The sequence below is a fragment of the Ovis aries genome, chromosome 3, assembly GCF_016772045.2.
Source record: "Ovis aries strain OAR_USU_Benz2616 breed Rambouillet chromosome 3, ARS-UI_Ramb_v3.0, whole genome shotgun sequence".
Taxonomy (NCBI): Eukaryota; Metazoa; Chordata; class Mammalia; order Artiodactyla; family Bovidae; genus Ovis; species Ovis aries.
The window spans coordinates 203,174,542-203,187,092 of record NC_056056.1 but is presented as its reverse complement, the minus strand read 5'-3'; the positions used below and the strand labels follow the sequence as shown (position 1 = coordinate 203,187,092).

Here is a 12,551-nt window from a genome sequence, read left to right as displayed (position 1 = left end):
TGGAAAGCTGGTTGAAAGTGATGCCAGGATAAAAAGTGATTAACCATAGCAAACACAGTGGTGGTTTAGTCACCAAATTGTGTCTGACTCTTGTGACCCCGTGGACTATAGCCCACCAGGTTCTTCTGTCCATAGGATTGGGATTTTCCGGGCAAGAATACTGGAGTGGGTTGCCTTTTCCTTCTCCAGGGGATCTTCCTGACCCAGGAATCGAACCCTAGTCTGCACTGCAGGCAGGTTCTTTACCGACTGAGCCACCAAGGAAGCCCAGTTGGCCTTCTGTATTCTGGGTTCTGCATCCAGATTCAACCAACCCTGGAGAGGATGGTAAAGCAGAACCGGGGATGTGGAAGGCTGACAGCACTACACCACTTTATATAATGAGCTTGAGCATACCAGGATTCTGGTATCCAGGGGGATCCTAGAATCAACCCTTGCAGATTCCAAGAGCCTACTGTACAGCTTACTGCGAAGTCTGCTGAGAGAAGCACTGAAAAGAGGTCATTGTGACGGATAACTTCCCAAAAGGCTGTTGATGGGAACGTACATTATGTCACCATTTTAGGAAAGCAATCTAGGAGTAAAATATATACACCTTTAACACTACGGTTCCACTTCTTGGAATTTATCGGCAGAAAGAAAAGATCATAGAGATACGCACAAATAGATATTTATTATAACATTGTATGTAATAGAAAACAAAACAGAAAAAAAAAAACAAGCCTACAAAAGTGGCACTTTTATATGCTTCAACCTAGTCGAAAGAACCTGAATGCACTCCAACAGGCTGTAGCTGAATCAACAACAATATATCCTGGGACTTCCCTGATGGTACAGTGGTTTAAATTCTGCCTTGTAATGCAGGAGACATAGGTTTGATCCCTGGTCAGGGAACTAAGATCCCACATGCTGTGGGGCAACTAGGCCCGTACGCCATCACAACTACTAAGCTGGTATGTCACAACTAAGACCTGACTCAGCTGAACAAATAAATGTTTTTTAAAAAGACAAAACAGTGTATCTTTAGTGTGGGATACCATACAACCGTCAGAAAGAATTGTGTAGATTCATATCTGTTGGTTTGTAAGTGTAGCTGTGATGTATGACTGATTGAAGAGAAAGAAGATTCAATGTGATGAGATTTATGTTCTGAAGGAATGAAGGGAAGGAGAAAGGGAAAAGAGAGAGAGAAATCCTATGTAATGGTATATGTGTTTGTTTTAGATATGGATGAATAAAGCAAAAAGTAAGGAGAAGTAACCATTTCTAAACATGGAATTGTTAAGAGTAGGCATTCCGAGGCATGTACTTAGTGGAGGTAATGGGAAACTTAATTAGACACTTCACTGTTTGAGATACTAGGAGGACCATTACTTTTTAAAATTCTACTGCTTGGGTTGTTGTTGTTTTTTTTAATCACTAATAAAGTGAACAAAACAGTCATTGATGACTTTACCCAAACCTATTTCAGCCAAGTTATGAGAGCCAAAGGAAGAATGCCATGAATTGGGAAACGAATGGGGAACAGGGAGAGAGGCCAGTGGTTTTCCCAGAATTTTGTTGTTAAAGGCAAGGGAGCAAATTGGGTGGCTAGAAAGGAATTTGGAGATGGAACAACCAGGGAGCAGGGGTAGGGGTGGTTGACACTGTTAGGATTGATTGGCTACTTTGTTTTTAAGTTTGAGAGGAACAGAGTCACATTTATAACCTGAAGTGGGTGATTCAGTAAAGGAGGAGGAAATAAAAGAGTGAATCAGAGGCTTCCCAGAAGATCTGGAGCTTGACAGGGTAGGTGGCCCTGGGATGGAAGGAGGACCAGGAGGAGGAGGGGGAAGAAGGGAAGGAAAAGGAGAGGGGTGGGAGGGGGAGAGGAAAGAGGAAGGAGAGGGGGGAAGATGGGAAGGGAATGGGGAGGGAATGGGGAGGGGAGAGGAGAGAGGGAGGGGAGGAGGAGGGAGGGAGGGGGAGGAGAAGAGGAAGAAAGGGGAAGATGGAAGGGGAAGAGGGAGAGGGGAAGTGAAGGGGGAGATGGGAGGGGAGGAGTAAGGGGGGAGGGAGGAGGGAGGGGGAGGGAGGCCACTTCTGGGTAAAAGGAGAATCCAGGGGAGAATGTGTGTGCCTATCTAAGGCTGCCGAAGCCCCAGCTCCCTTCCTCCCACGCCCATTTTCTATAGACATCTTCCAAAGGCCCTCGGAGGGACCCTGGCAAAGATTTAACATGCTCATGTGTTTTTATAAACTTTGCAAAGGTAAATATTTTTGCATCCATTTTTTTAAAAAGTTCTCCCTTCTCCAGCTGTATCTGCTCAGGCACCACAAAACTTCAGTCTGTCCCTGGTGGCTGTTAGTAGGTTTAGGGGAGAGTGGAGACAACACTGAGAGAAGCTGACATTTGTTAGCCTGCGTTTGCTTAACAAACAAAAAGCAAAGTTAATCTCTTCAGAGTGAAGTTAGAAAGAATATAGAGGAAAGTAATGAAGATCTGGAAAGCTGCTGAAGGCATGGATGAGGGTGCTGACCAAGAATTCCCCAAATCACAGAGGGTGCTGCTGTAAGTGGTTACCATAAATTTTGTGGGTACCATGGTGAGTGGCCTTCTTCCTCTATTTTCCTGTCACTGAATGGAAATCATATTTGTTCCTAGCTACACCATGAGAGCATTGGGGTGGGTGGGGGGATACCTAAGAAGAATTCATGAAAATTTGAAAAGAATTATACTTTATTTCTAGTAGTAGTTTTTCTTATTTCAAGATCAGCTATATAAACCCCCAATAAAACTAATAAAATTAAAACATGAACAGTAAATAAAGTACTTAGTCCTAGCAGAAGCAGATGACATCTGCAGTAGAGGGTACCCCTGCCATAGGGAACCAGAGTCAGAGCAAAGAAGAGGATATTCATGCAGGGATGGCGATAATGGTGAAGTTAGAATACTGGATACACACAGAGGAATTGGGGCTTCCCAGGTGGTGCTACTGATAAAGATCCCGCCTGCCAAAGCAGGAGACATAAGAGATACAGGTTCAATCCCTGGGTCTGGAAGATCCCCTAGAAGAGGAAAAGACAACCCACTCCAGTATTCTTACCTGGAGAATCCCGTGGATAGAGGAGCCTGGCGGGCTCTAGTCCATGGGGCTGTAAAGAGTCGGACATGACTGAAGTCACTTAGCACACATGCACAGAGGAGTTAATCAAGTAAGTAAACACATTAAGGATAATGGAAGCCACGTTTCTAACTACTGGAAAAGGAGTTGCAAACACAAGCGAGATGCATTGCTGCCAAAGACAATGAAAACGGTAGAGTTATTCTCTTAGGTCCACTGAAAAAGCCTGGCAGAAACTGTCAGAGGCAACTTCATCAGAACTTCAGAAGGTCGTGAAGGATTTACAGAAATGGAGCAAATGCTCGATCGGGAAAAGGGCCCCTGAAGCACGGTAGAGCAGCGGCAGCTGTGTATTTCTTTGCCCTTACCCAGCCTTGCCTCCTTGGTGTAGCAGCATTCTAGAAATCAGCATCCAGTGTTCTCCGAGGGGGTTCCTTGTTCTGAAGAGACCAGAGGGTACCTTGTCCCCAAGGAACTGTGTTTTTTATCTTTTGACCTGTTTGGGGACTCCCTGAAGGACTGAAAACAAAGGGCTTGCCTTTGCACCACCTAACTCAGGACCCTCTTAATGAACAGAAGTGGTTGTCTGGAGGAGATTCTTCAAAAACGTGGAAAGACGGGTCAAACCACGGACATGTAGAAATCAGGGAGGAAAAGCTGAGGATTGATATACTTGGGGAATAATAATTTAAAAAGCTTCTGTATATTCAGGGAGATCGGGAACACTGTACACATGCTCAGGACATGTCCTCAGGAAAGACCTGGACAGGCCACATAGTTTCACCTCTGGCTGACCTTCAGGCTTAGCACAAGCGACAGGGAAGGCTAAAGCCAAGTTACAAATGGCCTGGCTAAGCACTGAAGCATTGGCTGCAACACAGCCAATTTGCAAAGACCTGGAGAGGATTTACTTATTTATTTTGGCTCTGGGAGTTTAAGAAAGTCTGTTAACCCATCAGTTGACCACCAGGATAAAGAAACAGAGACTTCAGAGACCCCACAAGATAAGGAAAATGACCTTTACAAAAGGAGTTTGGGAAAGTCGCTCAACAAACGACTGCAACCCACAGCAAGCAGCAACAACAAAACCTGGGAAAGAGGAGAATTTGATTTCCGGAGTAGTTGGGGGTGTCAGTCAAGTATGCCTCCTGTAGCAGGAGATTGAGAGACACATATTTATAGCCATCAGAGCAGACCTGGGAGCGGGAGAGACCAGTAGAAACAAGCACACTTAGTGTCGAGATCTTGCATCTCAATCACAACTTTCCTTTGAAAGGAACCAGAGATTCCTAGAGAGATGGCTGATCTCACATTTGAGGCAGGGAGTGTGTGAGTCTAGAACATCTTGTTGGGACAGAAAGCAAGAAAGGGCTTAAGGAATGATGTGAACATGTCAAAAGGGATACCAGCTTGAAGAGGCTTCCACTGGCCACATCAAGAACAATTCGAGCATCAGAATTTAAAATGACAGGGAAACTTCCCTGGTAGTCCAGTGAATAACACTCTAAGCTTCCAATGCAGAGAACATGGGTTTGAGCCCTAGCTGGGGAACTAAGTAGTATGTTAGTCATTCAGTCGTGTCCAACTCTTTGCGACCCCATGGACTGTAGCCCACCAGGCTCCTCTGTCCATGGGTTTCTCCAGGTACACAGGTGTAGCTAAAAATTTTTTTAATTTTTTTAAAGGGCAGGAAATATTATCACTCATTAATAAAATAAGAAAATTTAAGAACAGACATAAATAAATAAATACAGCAATATTTGGTGAAGAATGGGATGTTTACAGGTTTCAAGAGAAAAAAGGATATATTCACAGAGAATATGCCCGGCAGAGACCACCTTAAGCAACGGATCAAAGGAAACATCATTAGATGTGGGACGAATTGAAATCCTGAGCCACCCGACAGGATGTAATGGGAAGAAAGCAGCATCACTTGTACGATATATCTGGGAAATACCAGTAAAGCCCCAAACTAAGGGACAAGTTACAAAAGAACTAACCCATCTTCTTCACAAGTCCCAAGGTCAAGAACGTCAATGAAAGTTCAGGGAATTATTCCGGGCTGAGGGAAACAGGAGAGGCATGACGATCCACTGCCATGTGTGATTCTGAACCAGATCTTGTTGCTAGAAAAGATTTTATTGAGACATTTGGTGAAACTTGTGTGCACGTGGAGAATTAGGCAGTAGCCATATTTTAAGTGGTAAAGATCCACCTACGGGGACTTCCCTGGTCCTACGGGGACTTTACCTTTGTCCAGGGAAGACTAAGACTTCACCTTCCAATGCAGAGGGTACAGGTTCAATCCCTGGTTGGGGAGCTAAGATCCCCCATGTCTCACAGCCAAAAAACCAAAACATAAAACAGAAGCAATATTGTAACAGTTTCAATAAAGACTTAAAAAAAGAATCCACCTACCAATACAGGAGATGCTGGAGACTCTGGTTCAGTCCCTGGGTTGAGACGATCTCCCGGAGGAGGAAATGGCAACCCACTCTAGTATTCTTGCCTGGGAAATCCCATAGACAGAGGAATCTGGTGAGTTACAGCCCATGGGGTCACAAAGGGTTGGACTCAGTTGAGCAGGCACACAGGTTATCAGCGTTAATTTTCTGGTTTTAATGGTTACCTTGCAGTTATATAGGAGAGAGTCCTTATTTGTAGGAAATAACACAAAGATGTGTTCAGGGATGTTGGGGCATCAGACCCACACTTCCTTTCAAACGGTGAAGGATGAAATGTTCTTTGTATTGTGCTGTGTTGTATTAGTTGCGCAGTCATGGCTGACTCTTTGCGACCCCATGGACTATAGCCCGCCAGGCTCCTCTGTCTGTGGGATTCTCCAGGCAGGAACACTGGAGTGGGTAGCCTATCCTTTCTCCAGGAGATCTCCCTGACCCAGAAATCGAACTGGGGTCTTCTGCACTGCAGGTGGATTCTTTACCAGCTGAGTTACCAGGGAAGCCCCTCTTTGTATTGTACTTAACTTTTATTTAAAACTTTTTGAATGTTTCGAAATAAAAAAGAAAAGTACTTACACTATTTGAAAGATAAATGTGTTATAAATATAATGTGTCATAAATATAAGGTTTTATTATTTAAATACAAAGAGCCCTTGAACATTTTTTAACGTGATGAGTAACTACCCCCTTTCTTTTCTCCTCATCCAAGATTACTGCACTTCATTTAGGAGACTGAATGGAATCTCAACATTTAAATACCTAATCGCTTGCTTTCATCTCTGGCACAAGTGAACTGGATTTCCCCACACATATGAGTCACCTGATAACAAATTTCCCGGCTTAAATAGCTTTAAAATGGCACTATTAGTTATGCAGCAGTATGAACTGTGTCTCAGAGTCAAGGATTTATAGGAACAATATGTTTTTAGCATTCATGTTCTTTCTCAACATGCGCATTTTTCTTTCATGCTGTAAAAAAGTTTTTCTGATGCTGAAAAGTGTTTTGTGCAACTATTTCAGAATGAAGCCCCTCTCCTTCTTCTGGCTCCCAGAAAAATCAGACAGCCTGATGTGTTTTTCACTTTAATCTGAATTGTAAAACACTGCATTCTTGCAGTTTTCCCACAAACTGAAGTGAAAGAAATATGTACTTGCTATTTTGGGGGGCATATGTCTGGGTAAATAAAACATGCTCCCAACCTCCTATCTGCCTTTGTGCCATTTCTGAGAGTGAGAAGGGGGAAGAATTCTGTCTTCAGGGAAGGACAAATTCTCCTTCATCATTGTTAGAATCCATCGCCTTTGGAGGGATATCAACCAGCTTTTTGCCTTAGAGATAAAGAGAGAAAAATCAGGCTACCAAAATTTGCTATATCTGAAAATTTTCCCAAGATCAGTCCTTCTCAACAGCGGGGAAAGGAAATAGGTTCCACTCCCCCTCCTCCAAACGTTTAGCACTGCATAGAGACATTGTAGGTTGTCAAAACTAAGGGTGGCAGATGCTACCGGCATTTCGTGGGTAGAAGCCAGCGATGTTGCTAAATATCTACGGTCACAAGACAGTCTCCACAACAAAGAATTGTTACTGCTGGCTTGAGAAACCCTGCCCAAAATGAATATAGAGAAGACACAGGAGGAACAAGATACCAACAAACACAAACACAAAACACAATTTAAAACTCATATTCAAAATCTACCATATGACCCAGCAACCCCACTACTGGACATATACCTGAGAAAACCACAATTCTAAAGGACACATGCACCCCAACGGTCATTGTAGCACTGTTTACAATAGCCAGAGCACGGAAGAAACCTACATGTCCATCGACAGATGAACGGATAAAGAAGATGTAGTGCATACATACAGCGGAATATTACTCAGCCATAAAAAGGAACAAATTAGAGTCAGTTCCAATGAAGTGGATGAACCTAGAGCCTGTTACACAGAGTGAAGTAAGTCAGAAAGAGAAAAACAAATATCGTATATTAACATGTATAAATGGAGTCTAGAAAATGGTATTGATGAACCTATTTGCAGGGAAGGAATAGAGACCCAGATATAGAGAAGGGACTTGCAGACACAGTAGGGGAGGGAGAGCATGGGACAAATGGAGAAAGTAGCATCAACATATATATACTATCATGTGTAAAATGGGTAACTGGTGAGAAGTTGCTGTATAATACACAGAGCCCAGTCTGGTGTTCTGTGATAACCTAGAGGAGTGGGATGGGAGAGGGGAGGGTGGCTCCAGAGAGAGGGGAGCTATGTATAACTATGGCTGATGCATGTTGCTGTATGTCAGAAACCAATACAATATTGTAAAAATTAAAACAAACAAACAAACAAAAAATACATATTCAAACTATGATTTGCACACAGATTTATAAAGACACAGATTTTTAGGGATTAAATTACTATTTTGTGACCTTTCTGGATATAGCTAAGAGGCCATTAAAGCTAACTCTTTTGAGTTTTCCCATATATTTTTATCAATTCATTGGCCAAACATTTCTTGAGCATCTAGTGTGCATCAGATACTAAGAACACAATGATGGATGAAGCTCTCTCTTCCTGGAAAAGCTAAGAGATTTTAGTGGTTGAAATAAAACATTGTAATACAAATGGCAAGATCCAAAAGGGCAAGTAACATATTTATCAAGCATCTTCTCTAAGCCAAGCACTTCTGCTTATCCTGAGTAATTCTGATATCCACTCTCTCCAGTGAGTTTTATCCCCATTTCATAAGGAAGAGAGAGTGAGACTAATAGCAGGAGCTAACAAGTATGTGGCAGGTGCTGTTCTCTGTGTTTTTTTAGTGCATGAATTCACTTTATCCCCATAACTGCCCTATGATATGATTACTGATATTGTCATCCCCATTTTACATACGTGCATACTGAGAGACCAAGAGTTTGGTTCCAAGGTCCTGACACTAGGTCATTTGGCTTCAGAATCTATATAGCCACTTCTTTATGTGGCTATATAGCCACTTCTTTATAGCTATGTATAATCTATAAAGCCACTCCAGAATCTGGCTTTTCACAACCCACTCCAGGGTATCTCTTGTGCTTTGCCACAGATGGTTCATCTGGGTGTAAAAGTCAGAGTGACGGAAGATGCAGGGCTCTCATCTGCTCCTCAGCATAAAACGCAATGCTCTCATCTGCTACCTAGCATTCCATACCCTTCCCTGTACTAGCAGAGCACCGAAGGTCATATAGGCCCACTGATGCTTGACTTTGCCTGGGGAAACCAAGGAGGACTTCTCGCTGGAGGAAGCATGTGAACTCATACCGGAAGTCAAGGAGGAAAATCAGGGAGAGGGACGGCACAAGGACAGCACAAGTCAGAAGAAACTAGGAGGGATTTCACTGTGTTTAAAGTTGGTTGTGGTTGGAATGTAGTACATGGAGGAAGGACTAAAGAGAACCTGGAGAGGTAAATAGGGGCCAGATCAAGAAATGAGGGACTTCCCTCATGGTCCAGCAGCTAAGACCCTGTGCTTCCACTGAAGGGGGCATGGGTTCGAGCTGTGCTTGGGGAACTAATATTCCACATGCTGCAAGGTGCGGCAAAAAAAAAGTGAACTTTGTCGCATGGGCATAAGGGAATAATTAAAAGGCCATAAGCACGGTGTGATCTGACTTGATGTCAACTTGATATCAACCCTTAGAATGGTATTTGGAGATCTAGAACAAATCTCTTCCATTCCTTTCTCTCCCCACACCCTACTCTTGCTCTATTTTTTTAATTGAAGTATAGTTGCTGTGGGCTTTCCAGGTGGCAGTAGTGGTAAAGAACCTGTCAGCCAATGCAGGAGACATAAAGAGACGTGGGTTCAGTCCCTGAGTCGGGAAGAGTCCCTGGAGGAAGGCATGGCAACCCACTCTGGTATTCTTGCCTGGAGCATCCCATGGAGAGAGGAACGTAGTGGGCGATAGTCCACAGAGTCACAAAGATTCAGACACGACTGAAGTGACTTAGCATGCATAGTTGCTGTATAAAATTATACAAGTTACAGGTGTACCATATAGTGATTCACAATTTTTAAAGGTTACATTCTATTTGTGGTTATTATAAAATATTGGCTGTATTTCCTGAGTTATACAAGATATCCTTGTAGTTTATTTCATACCTAAGTTTGCACGTCTCACTTACCTACCCCTATGCTGCACCTCCCTTTTTCCCTCTCCACACTGCTAACCACTAATTTGTTCTCTGTCTCTGTGAGCCTACTTCCTTTTTGTTACATTCACCAGTCTGTTGTATTTTTTATATTCCACATATAAGTGATATATATAGTATTCGTCTTTCTCTGAGCTTTCACTTAGCATAACGCCCTCCAAGTCTACGTATGTTGCTGCAAATGGCAAAATTTCATTCTTTTTAATGGCTGAGTCATATTTCATTGTCTATATATATCACATCTTTTTTTTTTAATTGAAGGATAATTGCTTTACAGAATTTTGTGGTTTTCTGTCATCTATCAACAAGAATCATCCATAGGTATACCCGTGTCCCCTCCTTCCCAAGCCTCCCTCCCATCTTGCCCCCCCCACCCCATCCTTCTAGATTGTCACAGATCTTGATCCATTCTATATACCATATCTTTATGCATTCAACTGTTGATGGACACTTGGGTTGCTTCCGTATCTTGGCTACTATAAACAGTACTGCTATGAACATTGGGGTGTCCATATCTTTTTGAATTCCATTCTTGTTCTTTTTAACTGCACTTTACCAGGTTTGAATGTTCATGGTTGGAGGAAGAACAGAAAGAATCTGAATTGCCTCTTCTTCAGCAGTTCTCCCCATCAACTCTCAACCCCTCTGAAGCCGGCTGACTTACAAGAGTTGTTGATGGTGACTCAGTGCTGGGGAACAGCAGGAAGCAAGGCAGGGCAACTACAACCAAACTCACACTCTCAGGGTTGATGTGGTTGGACACATTGTGAGTATCATAGTAGTCCTATTAGTAATACTCATATAGCGCTTTATAGCTTACCAAACCTTTTCATACACACTCTCGTTTGATCATCAAAACCAAACAAAGAGGTAGGTATTATCCCATTTCATAGATGTAGAAACTGAAGCTCACAGAGAGTGTCTGAGTAAGCGGAAACAACAAACGCCCAACTCCAGAATTCGAGTCTTATGCTCCCTCCCTGGCTTCCTGACTTTCCTCGCTTGTCTTTAACAATGCCTTTTATGTGTGTGTTAATTTTCCCACTTGTGTGGGACAGCAAAAGCCAGGAATCTCGACTTTACTTTCCCTTCCCTGTGGAGGGTCAGCCCACTTGGGCCCCGTTCTTGTGAATGCAGCCCTGTGAAGTGACAGTCACTCAGTCATGGACAACTCTCTGTGACCCCATAGACTATAGCCTGCCAGGCTCCTCTGTCCATGGGATTCTCCAGGCAAGAATACTGGAGTGGGTGGCCATTCACTTCTCCAGGGGATCTTCCTGACCCAGGATTGAACCCAGGTCTCCTGCCTTGCAGGCAGATTCTTTACTGTCCAAGCCCCCATAAGATGTTCCCAAGTTTATCCTCTTGCCTTCAGTGACTGTTCCATCCTGATGGATCAAGTGTGAATTACTTTTCATGATCTTCTGCTTTCTGGCTCCCATCCTACTGTGAACACCCACCCTGGTTTGCCCAGAAAGGCACCAGGGACTTTCTGTGCTGAAACTGAGTTCTGGGGAAAGCCAGACGGCTGGTCACCCTCTAGCTCCTTCATCAGCCCCCTGACCTACCACTCCCCACTCCAGCTTCAGAGAATCTCTGTTTCCAGCCTCTGTTGTCTTGGTTTTACTCCCTATCTTCAACAACGCTATCCTTTAGTCAGAAACACATACCTCTACCTTTTGTTTTTCCTTAGCTACTTCCTACTTTTCCTTCAAGATTATGTTCTAAAGTATAGGTATGAGTTTCAAAATTGATGCTTTTGAACTGTGGTGTTGGAGAAGACTCTTGAGAGTCCCTTGGACAGCAAGAAGATCAAACCGGTCCATCCTAAAGGAAATCAATCCTGAATATTCATTGGAAGGGCTGATGCTGAAGTTGAAGCTCCAATACTTTGGCCACCTGATGAGAAGAACAAACTCATTGGAAAAGACCCCGATGCTGGGAAAGATTGAAGGTGTGAGGAGAAGGGGACAACAGAGAATGAGATGGTTGGATGGCATCACCAATTCGATGGACATGAACCTGAGCAAGCTCCAAGAGTTGGTGATGGAGAAGGAAGCCTGGTGTGCTGCAGTCTACAGGGTCACAAAGAGTCAGACACGACTGAGAGACTGAATTGAACTAAACCAGTTTCTCCAGGAAACCTTCCTTGACTTAAACGTCTTTTCTTTGTCCTTCTACATCACTCCCCCCAGATTTTTGTGATAGCATTCACATTTACTGTATTTAGGGACTTCCCTGGTGGTCTAGAGGCTAAGACTCCTCACTCCCAATGCAGGGGGCCTGGGTTCAATCCCTGGTCAGGAAACTAGATCCCACATGCTGCAACTAAGAGTTTGTATGCTACAACTAAAGATCCTGCAGGCTGCAACTAAGATCTGGTGCTGCCAAAAAAAAAAAAAAAAAAATTACTGCATTTAAATTATCTGCGTTGTTGGTCATCTCTTCCAGAATATATTTTACTCCTCTGTAAAGCATCTTTTTATCCCTATTCCTAGTAGAGTTCCTGGCTTATGGTAGGCAGGTTATAAAGGTCTACGAGCAGATCAAATGGTACTAGAATTCTGTAAAAAATTTTCTCAGTTCCTTCCACATACTTCTTGCCAAACAGAAGAGGTCCCCCTCATGATCCATGCTTGCACTGCAGGAGGTGCAGGTTCAATCCCTGGTCAGGGAACTAAGATCGCACATGCAGCATGGTGGGGCCAAAAAGAAAAAAAGTGTGTGACTTTTGTCCCATAGGCACAAGGGAATCATTAAAAGGCTATAAGTGGGGTGTGATCTGACTTGGCAGAT

The 12,551-nt window shown here is 43.3% G+C and overlaps 1 long non-coding RNA gene across 1 annotated transcript; it reads left to right on the top strand.

The window, feature by feature from the left end:
- The first annotated feature begins 1,703 nt into the window (after positions 1–1,703).
- Positions 1,704–6,772, top strand: LOC114113667 (uncharacterized). The gene is made up of 3 exons (XR_003588534.2): positions 1,704–1,788; positions 2,175–2,249; positions 6,276–6,772. It is a non-coding gene; the product is annotated as an uncharacterized LOC114113667 (long non-coding RNA).
- The last annotated feature ends 5,779 nt before the right edge of the window (positions 6,773–12,551 follow it).